Genomic DNA, 15932 nt, shown 5'->3' on the forward strand with positions numbered 1-15932 from the left:
TAATGTGGGACGGGCGGGGGGGGGGGAGCCTGGCAAGGGCCAACGTATAGTCGTTCAAATGAGACGAAAACCGAGGTCCTGTGTACACATGGGCGTGCACGTAAAAGGACTCTTGATAGTTGTAATTAAGAGTAAGCCGTAGCGCCGCTTTCCGGGCTAAATTTCACTCATAGCACACTGTATAGCGTACGACCGTCTTCATTAGACCAGTCGGAGCAGATCACTAGGACGTTAAACCCCATTTTATTTCATTTCTCAAATCAAAGACAAATTCTCAAATGATCACACTGTCCATAGCAAACATTCACAAATAATAGCCATGCACGTGACACTATCCAATAATTTATTTATCTATGAAGAACATAAAGGAAATAAACCCTGTTCATCCCTATCAAGCTGCCATATGAAAATACCGTGTTAAGGGATGATTCCTTTTGACGAACAAAAATAGAAGATCAGAACTCTAAAATAGACTTGGAACAGAGGTGGTGGTGTGATAGAGCAGTATTTTCATATTACAGCTTACTAGAAACGGATATGAATAGCCAGAGTAATTCGTTCGTATAAGAACGTTCCGAAAGTAACTAGACCGTTAGTTGCTTTTCACGGCTCTCGCTTGAGAGTCACCCCACTTCGATCCCCCCCTTTATGCAGACGGGGGGCGGGGGGCAATCTACAGTAGGTATTCTAGAGCTATGGTTGGCAACTTTTTTTCGGGTGGATCAAAACATTTCCGAAGTCTTTCTTCCCCAGCATAACCGAAGTCGAGGACTTTATCTTGCTTAAAAACCGTCTATGTTTACATGTACGTAAAATGAGAATAGCTCAGAATTCCAGTAAGAAAAACCTTATATCATTTTTTTCTTATGGAAAAAACCTACCTTGGAAGAATAAACTGATGCAGGTTTAAAGAAAAACTTTCAAAAGAATAACCCCAAATTTCTCTGTATATATTCAGACCGCAAGTATAATTCCGGGCATAGAATATATCCCAAAGATCAAAGAGATTTACCGTTATTAGGTTTATAAAAGACAATAACTATACCCATTAAGGACAACAACCCATGAAGTAATAATTGCAATACAATGCGTTCCCCCTTTATCGTATGGAATTCCAGATAAATTGATATCTCGATTTGAGATGTAATTGTAGCTAAGCCTTTTCTGGGTTTCAGATTTAGAATCCATTATATTTGTTTCATACGGATTTCAAATCTGGATATACATTAATCTGTGAATCCATCTGGTGCTTTGAATTCATTAGATTTTAAATCATTCAAAATTGGAGAACATAGCATTATCTGTAATCCGTTAAATCAAATGGTTTTATGGGGTTGTTTTTTTTGTAATCTGATCATGAGAGTGATGAAAGGGGACTTGCTAATCTTCCGATGACCAAAACACTTCAAATAAGTGTATCAAAAGTGTTAACATGAACTACCGAAGGTTTTAGACGTTTTATCAAGAGCAAGGGTGATAATGTCAAGAGGAGGTTGAATCTCAACAACTCTAACCTGTGGGCTGGTGAACCGACGACCGTCCTCAAATTGACCCATCAACCTTTCCCTGAATATGACAGGTTGAATCGTGATCCACAGAAAGACTTGGGGAGAGTTTTTCACGCTAATTAGGCATGTCAAAATGTAAAAGAACATTCAAAATTGGCAATTCATTTTTTTAAGGAAATGGGGACGAATTCACATCATAAAGATAGGTTGCCAGACAATAAAGGCTGTAACATTTAGCATTATAAATATTGAATAAAAAAATAAAATATTTATACTTTAAAATAGAGATGGAGTGAGCACTGACAAGAAATTACGACAAAATCAATGACTCAGAAGTAATTATCAGAAAAAGTTGTAAACATTATTCATCCCGATAACAACATAAATTTAAAGTAAAACAGATAAAGACTTTCATTCACAAGAAGATTCTAAAAAGGAATGTAACTTTAAAAGTAATTATCAAAATTTTGGAAACTGGACAGGCGGTCTTGTTTCACTAATCTGAACAATGCCAGGGGCATTTTCAGCAATTTGGGCAGGTGAAGATTCGGAGTGAGCATGCAAATGGAGTCCCCACATCCTTTGGACACACGCTCAAATGCATATAAATTTCAAGCAGATAAAATAACTGTTTACAATACTTTACACAGTGATCAAGGGCAATAACTAATTTTAACATTGTACACAAATGTCTGAGTTGACTTTTGTCGCTAGAGCACACAACAGAATTTTACGAAGAAAACAATGGAAATAACTCTAGAACTAATTAACACTAATGTAAAATTTTTGAAATGCAATAGGCTTCATTGTTCCACTGATATAAACAATGTATATAAATTTCATGCAGACCGAACTATGACTTTTGTAGCTAGAGCATACACTTTGGTTCTACAAATTGATCAAATTCAATATATCTGAAAGTTATCAGAAATCACATGTAGGCCTTCTGTTATTTGTAGTCCTGTGGCTAGGACACTTAATGCCGACAGGTTGTGACGGGGTTGATTAGAATAAATATCAATTGTTTGAAAATCCAAAGTCGCATTCATAAGAAATGAGAGAGTAGACCAGCGATCGGAATTTTTTTTGTGGAAATCTTTAAAGCTTTAATAAAATAGTCACGAGACATTCTAATATTATATATTTATTTAAAATACCTTAGTGAATTCATACACAATTCTTATAATACCATCGTTAACTTATATGTAGTTATAATATCTTAGTTAAATAGCTCTAATATCTTTTTTAACTCATACATAGTTCTTACCATAGCTAACTCATACATAGTTCTTATAATAAACAGTTAACTCATACATAGTTCTTATGTAATCAAAATACCAAAAAAACAAATAATTCTAAAGTTTCACATATTTTGAGCATAGTGTATAGTTACGAGGTAAACATTTAGACCCATAATAAATAATATCCAACAGGACACAGTTTCTAATGATAAATACATCGAATATAGATTAGAATATCAATACATTAAGAAAAAATACTTATTTGCTGCATCTTGTGTTAAATGTGAAACAATTCTTTTGGATTTCAATGTCACGGATATCGTTTCTGAAAATGGGTCCTCTTCATTTGAATTTTGCACTATTTGTAGTATAAGAACAGTGGCAGAATTGTGAAAAAGTCACATTTTGATGTACAGAAGTAAAAACACACAGTTATATGAAATAGTATGTGGACAAATGCAGTTTTATATGTGCAACAAAGTCAGTATGCTTGTTTGGAGGGGTGGGGTCTTAGAGAAAATAATTTCTTATAAATTTGACCTGAGTTACTATTAGGCTTAAAATATTCAGAATGTTGAGGTTCTTTCACTTTATTCCTTTAAAATAAATGCAGTCATCCATCCCTGTGTAATAATGTCAAAATTAATAAAATATTCTTTGAGGTAGAATTTTTCAAATAGGTAAAATTTACATATTATCTGATATTCTCTTTTGCAATATTTTCAGTATCATAAAAACAGTTGTAAACATAAGATAGTTGCCCACACTCCCCTTCACTAAACATAATGCCTAGCTTTCCTTGTACACAGATTGCCTGATTGTGGTTTCTAAAGTTTGTCCTTGGCTTCTCCTGCTCGTTTTTGGATATCCCCCGACATATCTGTGGCGGCATTGTATGCAACATCAGCCTTTTCATTAAGATTATCTTTCACCTCTGAAGCTTTGTTTTTCATAGCTTCACCGGTAGCAGAAGCTGTTTCCTTTGCCGATTCAACGGTTTCTCCAGCTTTGTCTTTTGCAACTTCAGAATCAGATTTCCCAAAACCAGTTTTATCTTTGACGGTTTCTACCAATTCTTCCACCTTCTCACCAGCCTGGTTGGCTGTAAAAGAGAAGGAAATGAATTAGTTAGATTTTAAGACACTTAATTGAGAACAGATTTGGCGCTATCTGTACTACCAATGATAAAACTAGTCAAAGACAAACATAACAAAATTTGTCTTGTAAATTGTTTCAAATGATAGGTTGCCAGGCAATGAAATATGTCTATAGCAGCCAAACCGTTCATTAAGGTCGTTTCCTTTTTTAATTCTTGTAAGTAATGGAGGATTTACAAAACGCTAATGCCAGGTTTCCACTGTCGTACGATGCGTTGCGACAGGATTATCCTGTTGAGTCTACGGTCTAGTATGTGCAGATGTTCGGATACGTTTCGATACGATCAACACGATTGTTACGACTGACCACATTATACCATAAGACCTGATAGGATCACAACAATTACTCCACTATTAAAACCACGATTTCAATCGTAGCACGAATCATCATAGTGGGAACCTAGCATAAAATGTTCATGTAAGGTAACACCCCCAAACGGTAATAAAATGAAATACTGATAATTAGAATTTAATAACTTTAGTTCTTCTTATCACTGAAATAAAACAAAACATGTAGCTAATCAGAAACTGAAAGTCGTTGAAAATCATTTGGCCTTTTTCGTCTCATGATGGGAAATACTTCAAAATGTTTAATCAATTTTATGACAACCCTAGCAATCGAATGATAACATTAGCATCTAGAGTAGCCACCATATTTTTATACTTAATATACTGCGCATGTCCAAAGCGATCTGGAGATGGAGTTTTTAAGCCAACCCGTTCAGACTGCCAAGATCAACAGAGAACAAGCTAAAAACAAACGTGATTTTTTGTACAACAGGGGCAATAATCCAGAAAGTTAGGGCCTGAAATGTGCAAATATCAACAGGGACAGATATTTGGGATATAAAGATATGTTTTAAGTTTCATCAAACTCGGATAAAAATTGTGACCTCTAGAGGGTCCACAACCTTCGTATTACACACTTCTACACAATTTGTCGGGCAGTTTCTTTACGATTTTCCCGAAATTCAAATTCAACCTTCATTATGAAAAAAATGGTGATGTATTTAAACGGTTTTTAAAATCGGAAAAAAATTGTGACCTCTAGAGAATCCGCAAGTTAAAAATGCGATTTCTCGAACAATCAGGGGCCATAATCCAGGAAGTTAAGTTCGGGTATACGCGATAATCAAAACGAACCAAGATCTGTGTGTAATGGTGATATATTAACACGTTTTTTTTATTTAAATCAAGATACAAATTGTGACCTCTACAAGGACCACAAGCTAAAAACGTGATTTTTTTTATTCAATCAAGGGCCATAATTCAGGAAGTTACGATCCGATATGCGCGAATATCGACAGGAACTAATATTTTGGGTTATAAACATGTATTTCGAGTTTCGAGTTTCATCGAAATCGGATCAAAATTGTGACCTCGAGAGGGTCCACAACCTTGATTTACCAGATGTTTACACTATTTGCGTACGAGGGGCGGCCATTTTGTCCGGCAGTTTTGGCCCGATTTTCACGAAATTCGAACTCTATTTACATTATGGTGTAACGTTGATATATTCGAACGTTTTTTCTTTTTTAAATCGGATAATAATTGTGACCTCTAGAGGGACCAAAAGCTAAAAACGTGATTTTTCGTACAAACGTGATTTTTCGTAGAAACGTGATTTTTCGTACAATCAGAGGCCATAATTCAGGAAGTTACGATTCAATATGCCCAAATATTGAAAGCAACCAAGATCTTTGGGTTATAAACATGTATTTCAAGTTTCATCAAAATCGGATCAAAATTCTGGCCTCTAGAGGGTCCGCAACCTTTATATACCAGGTGTTTACGAGGGGCGGCCATTTTTTCCGGCAGTTTTGGTCCAATTTTAATGAAATTCAAATTCAGACAAAATCATGGTGTAGCGGTGATATATTTAAACGGTTTTTTTTTAAATCTGATAATAATTGTGACCTCTAGAGGGACCACAAGCTAAAACGCAATTTTTCATACAATCAGCGGCCATAATTCAGGAAGTTACAATTCGATATGTACGAAAATGGAAAGGAACCAAGATATTTGGGTTATAAACATGCATTTCAAGTTTCATCAAAATCAGACGAAAATCCAGAGGGTTACACAATATTTTGACACTGTTTGCGAACGAGGGGGCGATCATTTTGTCCGTTTCAGTTTCGGTCCGATTTTTACGAAATTCAAACTCAGCCACCCTTAGGATGTATCGGTGATATACTAAAACGTTTATTTAAATCGGATAAAAATTGTGACCTCTATAGGGTCCACAAGCTAAAAACGTGATTTTTCGTACAATCAGGGGCCATAATTCAGAAAGTTATGGTCCAATATGCGCGACTATTGACAGGAACCGAGATCTGTGGGTTATAAACATACATTTCAAGTTTAAACCAAATCGGATAAAAATTGTGACCTCTACAGTGTTCACAGGCCAAAAACGTGAGCAGAAATTCACATGTGTATTTGTTATCACTCGTCACTTCAGTCAGTTATATACACGTAAAAGGATAACGCGTTCGTGTTTTTCTTTTGCGTTCGTCGCGTCCCTTTCTTGAAATTTTCATAACGCATCAATCGAATGATCATTGTGTTAAAACAAGCCAACAGTGAGGCTGATGTCCCCCGCCGAAATTGCAAAATAAATAGATGACACATATTAATTAATCGCACATTTATTTTTTTCACTAAGTTTCATCACTCTCTATCAGATAGAATCAAGATTATCTTGTCCCAAACCATCGACAAATGAAATCGATTAGCTCTGCTTAGCTTCAGCTCGAAATGTTAATTATTGAACTCAGTCAAGACATTCACCTAATGAACATCTACATATACATCAAGTTTAAACATTCACCTAATAGACACCTATGCCAAGTTTGAACATTCTACCTCAATTAGAAGGAGAGTTATTGTGTTCCAAAGTTTCTACCAATCAAATTGCTTATCACTCTGCTTACCCTCAGCAAAAAATGTTCATTATCGAACTTAGTTAAGGTATTCATATAATAAATCTATACACCAAGTTTCATCAATCTCACTTAATTAGAACTAAAGTTATCGTGTCCCAAAGCATCAACCAATCAAATTGCTTATCTCTGCTTGCCCTAAGCGGAAAATGCTCATCTTCGAACTCCATCAAGGCATTGACCTAATCAACACATACACCAAGTTTGAACATTCTAGCTCAATTAGGAAGAGAGTTATCGTGCCCCAAAGTATCAACCAATCAAATTGCTTATCTCTGCTTACCCTAAGCGGAAAATGCTCATCTTCGAACTCCATCAAGGCATTGACCTAATAAACACATACACCAAGTTTGAACATTCTAGCTCAATTAAAAGTTATCGTGTCCCAAAGCATCAACCAATCAAATTGCTTATCTCTGCTTACCCTAAGCGGAAAATGCTCATCTTCGAACTCCATCAAGGCATTGACCTAATCAACACATACACCAAGTTTGAACATTCTAGCCCAATTAGGAAGAGAGTTATCGTGTCCCAAAGCATCAACCAATCAAATTGCTTATCTCTGCTTACCCTAAGCGGAAAATGCTCATCTTCGAACTCCATCAAGGCATTGACCTAATAAACACATACACCAAGTTTGAACATTCTAGCTCAATTAGGAAGAGAGTTATTGTGTCCCAAAAAGTGTGACGGACAGACAGACGGACAGACAGACGGACAGACGGACGGACGGACAGACAGACAGACAGACGGACAGACAGACGGACGAACCCATTTTAATAGTCCCCTGCTTTCTTCGAAAGGCGGGGGACAAAAATGTCAGATACTATTTCGTTTGTGCCTAACATTTTGTCAGGTACATCTAAAACCGTTATTTCCAGGCCTGTTTGGAAATACATGTAAACACCCGATAAATACTTTTCTGGGAAAGTATCTTTAAACTAAAGAAGGATTATGTTGGACAGAAATCTGCCTATTGCAGGTCTTTCTTTTGGCTTCAAATGTATTACATGTTATAAAAAGACAAGCCAACAGTGAGGCTGATGTCCCCCGCCGAAATTGCAAAATAAATAGATGACACATATTAATTAATCGCACATTTATTTTTTTCACTTAGTTTCATCACTCTCTATCAGATAGAATCAAGATTATCTTGTCCCAAACCATCGACAAATGAAATCGATTAGCTCTGCTTAGCTTCAGCTCGAAATGTTAATTATTGAACTCAGTCAAGACATTCACCTAATGAACATCTACATATACATCAAGTTTAAACATTCACCTAATAGACACCTATGCCAAGTTTGAACATTCTACCTCAATTAGAAGGAGAGTTATTGTGTTCCAAAGTTTCTACCAATCAAATTGCTTATCACTCTGCTTACCCTCAGCAAAAAATGTTCATTATCGAACTTAGTTAAGGTATTCATATAATAAATCTATACACCAAGTTTCATCAATCTCACTTAATTAGAACTAAAGTTATCGTGTCCCAAAGCATCAACCAATCAAATTGCTTATCTCTGCTTACCCTAAGCGGAAAATGCTCATCTTCGAACTCCATCAAGGCATTGACCTAATCAACACATACACCAAGTTTGAACATTCTAGCTCAATTAGGAAGAGAGTTATCGTGCCCCAAAGTATCAACCAATCAAATTGCTTATCTCTGCTTACCCTAAGCGGAAAATGCTCATCTTCGAACTCCATCAAGGCATTGACCTAATAAACACATACACCAAGTTTGAACATTCTAGCTCAATTAAAAGTTATCGTGTCCCAAAGCATCAACCAATCAAATTGCTTATCTCTGCTTACCCTAAGCGGAAAATGCTCATCTTCGAACTCCATCAAGGCATTGACCTAATCAACACATACACCAAGTTTGAACATTCTAGCCCAATTAGGAAGAGAGTTATCGTGTCCCAAAGCATCAACCAATCAAATTGCTTATCTCTGCTTACCCTAAGCGGAAAATGCTCATCTTCGAACTCCATCAAGGCATTGACCTAATAAACACATACACCAAGTTTGAACATTCTAGCTCAATTAGGAAGAGAGTTATTGTGTCCCAAAAAGTGTGACGGACAGACAGACGGACGGACGGACGGACAGACAGACGGACAGACAGACGGACGAACCCATTTTAATAGTCCCCTGCTTTCTTCGAAAGGCGGGGGACAATTATATTTGGAACTGTTTAACCAGTTATATCACATATGTGATAATGGCTGACACTCATGGGTTTCCTCGCTCCCGTCCCCACAGCATCATCAATTCTCAAAAGCAAGGAAAATAAAAAAAAAGTAACGTTTTGGAATTTGAAATAACAGTAAGACACAGAGAGAGAGAGAGAGAGAGAGAGAGAGAGGGTGTTAACGTCCACTCGACACAAACTAGGTCATTTAAGGACAAACGTATGGTTTAATTTTATTTCAACAATTCGCGAAATAGGGGTCTTTAGCAGTGGGAGGAAACCGGAGGACCCAGAGAAAACCCACGAGGTTGGACAGGCGACCCTACTCCTTGTCACGTACAACCGGGGAATCGAAACAACGCCAGTTGACTTAATGGCAGACTTTATGATACAGCACGCACGTGCTAACCATTCAGCCATCCAACCTCCCAAAGAACAGTAGGAAGGTCGTAGCACCGGTTTACGGGCAAATTTTCCTCATGATGGCACTCTGCATTGTGTTTATGCTATTCTTCATTAGCCTGTTCCGTGCAGAAAAGTAGGATATTAAACCCACTTTCATTTCATAACAATAAGGGGGAGTTCACCATAGGATAAAGATAGGATGCCAGACAATGAAACATAAGCAACCCTTAATGGTTGTGGCATTGAATCTTTAAGTCAATAAAATAGTTGCCAGGCAAGGAAATATTCGTCCACAGCATCCTGGTTGTCCATGCAGTCCATAAAAGGTTTTCACATATTTTTCTATTGTCGGTAATAGAAGCATTTACAAGATACTAAAAATTGATAGGGTAACAGCACTTTAACCAATCATCAGAAATCATTAGAATTTGTTCAATGTTGCACAAGGTGATCACGGGCAATAACTCTAGAATTTTATTTTACATTAATAAATTTCAAGCAGATCAGACAATAACTTTTGTCGCTAGAGCATACACTAGATTATACAAAGTGAACAAGAATCAAAACTCCAGAAATAATTAATACTTCTTTAAATTGTGTCACCATGCTTACAGTTTCTTTGTAGTCCAGTGGTTCAGGGAAACTTAATATGGAGAAGAGTTGGTCTGGCCGACTAAAATAAAAATTAAACCATTCGAAAACCCATGGTCACATTTATAAGAATGAGGAGAACAGACCAGTTGTTCCAGATAAAACTTTATAAAAAAATAGTCACAAGACATTTTAATACTATATATTTATTTATAATACCTTAGTGAACTCATCCACAATTCATATAATACTAAAGTTAACTCATACATGTATATAGTTCTTATAATATATGCAGTTAACTTATACATAGTTCTTATAATACAACAGCTATCTCATACATCCAAGATACTAATAAAACAAATAATTCTAAAGTTTCAAACATTTTGAGCATAGTGTACATACCGGTACTGATAGAATGAGGTAAATATTTAGACCCATAATAAATAATATCTAGGTGTATGAATCACAAATCAAAATAATGATCTATAACAACATCTAAACAATTTATAATGATAATACGATCTAATGTAGATTCATGTATCAATGCATCATGAAGAAATACTTCTGCAAATCGAGTAAATATTTAGACTATCTAGCAATACCATCTAAATTACAAATCAAAATTACAGAGATTGTTAAAGAAATTATTTTCGAGTTTAGGAAAAACATCTGATTTTGCATTGATCCTTGAAAAGTATCTAATGATAATTACATCGAATATAGATTTGTATATCAATGCAACAAGAAGAAATACTTATTTTCTTCATTTTGTGTTAAATGTGAAACAATTCTATTTGGATTTTAATGTCATTGAAATCGTTTCTGCAAGTCGATCCTCTTCAGTGACTTTTGCAATATTTTTAGTATAAGAACAGAGGTAGAATTGAAAAAAAAAACTTCTTTAACTTTTTATGCACAAAAGTAAAAACACTCAACACTATGTCTACAGTTATATGACAGAGTATGTGAACAAATACAGTTGTAGATCTTGCAAAGTCAGCATGTTTGGTATTTTAGAGCATCATTTCTTATCAATTAGACTGTTAGTGTTAGATTCAAAATATACATTCAAATTAAATGAAGTTGCCCGTACTCTGTGTAAGACCATTTAAATTAATAAATCAGTCCTGATAGATGTACAGACCTGCTTGTGGAAATTATTTTCAGATTTTATAATTTTACAAATTATTAGGTGATCTTTCTGTTACCATAAAGACAGTTTGTAAAGTGAAGATATTTGTCCACACACACCCCCCCCTTCTATAAACAATTGTCACAAAAACATGATGCTTCTTTGTACACATATTGTCTGATTGTGGTTCTACAGTTTGTCCTTGGCATCTTCAGTTTTGTTTTTGACTACTTGACCTGCAGCAGAAGCTGCATCTTTTGCCGATTCAACGGTTTCTGAAGCTTTGTCTTTTGCAACTTCAGAATCTGATTTCCCCAAACCAGTTTTATCTTTGACAGTTTCTACTAGTTCTTCCACCTTCTCACCAGCCTGGTTCGCTGTAAAAGAGAAGGAAAATAATTAGTCAAGAGTTTAAAACACTTAATTTATGACACATTTAGAGAAATCTGTGCGATCAATTCTAGTCAAAGACAAACATAACAGAATTTGTCATCAGATGACAACTTGAGCTGCTTGACAAATTTTAAAGAAAATTAATAGGCTTTTTCATGTCATGATCAGAATACTGTGTATAAATTTCAAATCAATTGTATGATAACCATAGCAAAGGAATGATAAATTTAGCATTTAAAGAATCCACAAGATTTTTATACATGCAAGTGATCAAGGGCAATAACTATCCCATAATTATCAAAGATAGGTTGCCAGGCAACGAAACATACGCCCACAGCAGCTAAATCGTCCGGGCAGTCAACAAGAGTTGTCGCATATTTTTACTTTTTTCGGTAATGAAACATTCATAATACACTAAAATCTGATTAAGAGCAACAACTCAGAAAACCATTAGAATTTGTTTGGTTTTTATAAAGTTCTGCCCCATGCTAACGTTTTGTATACAAAACTTTTAATACTGTATCATGTATTTAGCTGTTCCAAGTCATAAAAATTCATTGAAAATCAATATACTTGTTCGTCTCAAGATCTTAAACTCTGTGTATCAATCTGAAGTCAATAGGATATAATAACTTTGGCCTCTAGAGAGTCCACAAGATTTTTTGAAGTGATCAAGGGCCATAACTCTGGCAGTAATTATCGGAAATCGCTGGAAATCAATAGACTTCTTCGTCTCATGACCTTAAACACTGTGTATAAATATAAAGTCAATCGGATATTAAGTTTGGCCTCTAGAGCGTTCACAAGATTTTTTGAAGTGATCAAGGGCCATAACTCTGGCAGTAATTATCGGAAATCGCTGATAATCAATAGGCTTCTTCGTCTCAAGATCTTAAACTCTGTGTATCAATCTGAAGTCAATAGGATATAATAACTTTGGCCTCTAGAGAGTCCACAAGATTTTTTGAAGTGATCAAGGGCAATAACTCTGGCAGTAATTATCGGAAATCGCTGAAAATCAATAGGCTTCTTCGTCTCATGACCTTAAACACTGTGTATAAATTTAAAGTCAATCGGATATTAAGTTTGGCCTCTATAGCGTCCACAAGATTTTTTTAAGTGATCAAGGGCCATAACTCTGGCAGTAATTATCGGAAATCGCTGAAAATCAATAGGCTTCTTCGTCTCATGACCTTAAACACTGTGTATAAATTTAAAGTCAATCAGATATTAACTTTGGCCTCTAGAGCATCCACAATATTTTTTGAAGTGATCAAGGGCCATAACTCTGGCAGTAATTATTATTGGAAATCGCTGAAAATCAATAGGCTTCTTCGTCTCATGACCTTAAACACTGTGTATAAGTTTCAAGTCAATCGGATATTAACTTTGGCCTCTAGAGCGTCCACAAGATTTTTTGAAGTGATCAAGGGCCATAACTCTGGTAGTAATTATCAGAAATCGCTGAAAATCAATAGGCTTCTTCGTCTCATGACCTTAAACACTGTGTATAAGTTTAAAGTCAATCGGATATTAACTTTGGCCTCTAGAGCGTCCACAAGATTTTTTGAAGTGATCAAGGGCCATATCGGAAATCGCTGAAAATCAAAAGGCTTCTTCGTCTCATGACCTTAAACACTGTGTATAAATTTAAAGTCAATCGGATATTAAGTTTGGCCTCTAGAGCGTCTACAAGCAATTGTGGACGCCGGACCGACGGGCGTATAAAAATTATTGTAAATAAACTTCTCATGTCTAAATTCAAGTCTATTGGAAGAAAACAGTACCCACTAGAGCTGGAATGGTCAATCATTCCACAAATACCACATTTGACAATTCCAGTAGGCACAGTGCACAATTTATAAATAATAATGATCCAATATTAAAAATAGACCATTTGTCTTTAAAGTTGCAGGGCTGCTGATCAGGCAAAATTCCCCTGGTCACACACTGCAAGATGTATACCCATCTACATTAGCCCAATCAGTGCAGAAAAGTCAAATGTTCATTTAGGTTTTTATTAGGTTTGTATGCAGGCTGATTTAGGACATGCAAAAAAACCCAATATCTTGAACGCTCGAGATACTAAGTCAAGCACTCGAGATAATTAAAACAGCAGTTGAGACATGTTCGATTGTATTATCTCGAGCGCTCAACATAGCATCTCGAGTGCTCGACTTAGTATCTCAAGCGCTCGTTTTAGTATCTCAAGCGCTCGTTTTAGTATCTCAAGCGCTTGACTTAGTACCTCGAGCGCGCAAGATATTATTTTTTTTTGCGTGTCATAAATCAGCCACCGTAATTATGTAATATTTAGATAAAAGAATTGCCATTCTTGCTATAATTTCTTTCAAATTAATTTATTTTGAGGTGGAAGGTTCGGCATACATGTAGATTGTTTATTATCACCATTTTTAAATTAAATCATTAAATATCGACCGTCTTTTAATCTGTTTAAATCTCTGCCATTTGATAGTCTAGAGAGGTGGTAACAGGCTTGTCATTATATATAACATTTGAAACCAAAATAACGACCTGCAATTGGCCAATTTAGCTCTTATACATAATGCATCTTTAAAGATTGTGCAATAAAAATACTATCAATCAAAACAACTTACCAATGCATGACTGTTTTCACATGATTTGAATGGGAATAGCCCAGGACTTGGAAATGATAACCTTGGAACAAAATACCGTGTTCGCATCGGAGTTTGCAATCCATTTCGGACGTTACTGCGAGTCAATGGAAATATTAATTATTGAAAATTTAATTGGAACTCAGATATAATTTCAACAATCAGTGCCTCAAAATTCAATTGACAATAACAGAATTCTCATGAATAAACTGTAATTGTTAAAATTCGTTAGGAAATTGTTAATCTAATCAATGTGCATAAATGCTGGGCCGGATTTACGTACTAGTAGGCCATTGGCCAAACCCATCAGTGGGAAAATGAAATGAAATGAAATGGGGTTTAACGTCCTACTGTTCTGCTCCTAAACTGGGCTAATGAAGACGGGCATACGCCATACAGTGCACTATGAGAGAAATTTTGCCCGGGCAGCGGCACTACGGCCTACTCTTATATCGAATTCCAACTGCCAAGGGATCTTTTACGTGCACGCCAATGTGTACACGGGACCTCGGTTTTTCGTCCCATCCGAACGACTAGACAGCTGTCCTTGTCAGGCCCTCCGTCCTGCATCACTGACAAGGGGAAACCACGCCAGAAAATCTGGATGAACTTCCTCGGCCAATGCAGGGATCGAACACCCGACCTCCAGGCTAGCATTCATAAGATTAAGAAACCCAACAATCATGCAAATAACAGAGGTGTGCAACACTCTAATGTTTGTTATGTTGATATTTTCATCCAGATATTTTTGCTTTTCTGTTAAAAAAGAAAATAAATAACTTACCAGTTTTTTTTAAAGACTCCATCTTTGTCGAATATTAACTGAAGCAATATATTGTTATACTAGCTAGCTAGATTAGACTGTAGTAAACGTGCCCGTGAATCGACCTCTTATATATCGTCGAGAGAAAAAATTAGGCCATCGGACAGACGCAGTTTTCTGATTGGATCGTACATTGACACCGGCTTGCTGGTACAAACTCGGTATCTTAGCTACGCAGTACTAAAGTGACGGTAAAACCCAAATCGATAAATCAATATCTATAACATTATTATCTGTTTCAGAAAAATGAATAAAGGTTAGTTCATAGAATCAAGGGTTTTATAACGTTTAAACAATCTGCACGATATTATTCATGAATTGAGTAAAACCCCCGTGACCGGGCAATTAAATGGCTAAACCTATTTGTTAAGGCTAGCTCAATTTTTGTCAAGGTCGCTGAGATGTAAATTAGGTTAGGGCACGTGATTGTTGACGAGATTGTAGGTTAGTGTAAGCATTGGGGCTAGGTAAAGGGTTAGGTTAGGCCAATTCCAACTGTTAAGTTTTCATTTTACGTGGATACGGGGCCTCAGTTTTTCGTCCCACCCAAACGACTAGGCATTTGCCAGGGCCCCCGTCCTGCACCAATGATTATAAGTGGAAGTCTGACCGGAATATCCCTAGGAACTTTCTAGATCACAACTCCGGTATCTCGAAGAAGCTGTCCAGGCAAAATGGCCCGTCATATTGCATGGCGTAAGCCCATCTTCAAAGTCCAGTTTGTGAGAGGAGGTGAACGCTAATCCGAATTTCCTTTGTCTTTAGCCAGTTCTGGTCAACGAAATAATCAGTTCCAGTTTGTATCTAAATCGACAGGAGAATGTTCAAACTCTTATCTATGGGGATGTAATTTATCAGAAATTCTGGGGGAAGGGCCCTCGAAACCCCATTCGCTCCTCTCTCT

General features: G+C 36.3%; 1 non-coding gene across 1 annotated transcript; it reads right to left on the bottom strand.

Annotated features, from left to right (window-relative positions):
* Window positions 1–10232: 10232 nt before the first annotated feature.
* LOC126832530 (uncharacterized) lies at window positions 10233–15634 on the bottom strand. Its single transcript, XR_007684744.1, has 2 exons — window positions 14990–15634; window positions 10233–11553 (listed from the first exon to the last, which is right to left on the bottom strand). It is a non-coding gene; the product is annotated as an uncharacterized LOC126832530 (transcript).
* Window positions 15635–15932: the final 298 nt, after the last annotated feature.

The sequence above is a fragment of the Patella vulgata genome, chromosome 1, assembly GCF_932274485.2.
Source record: "Patella vulgata chromosome 1, xgPatVulg1.2, whole genome shotgun sequence".
Taxonomy (NCBI): Eukaryota; Metazoa; Mollusca; class Gastropoda; family Patellidae; genus Patella; species Patella vulgata.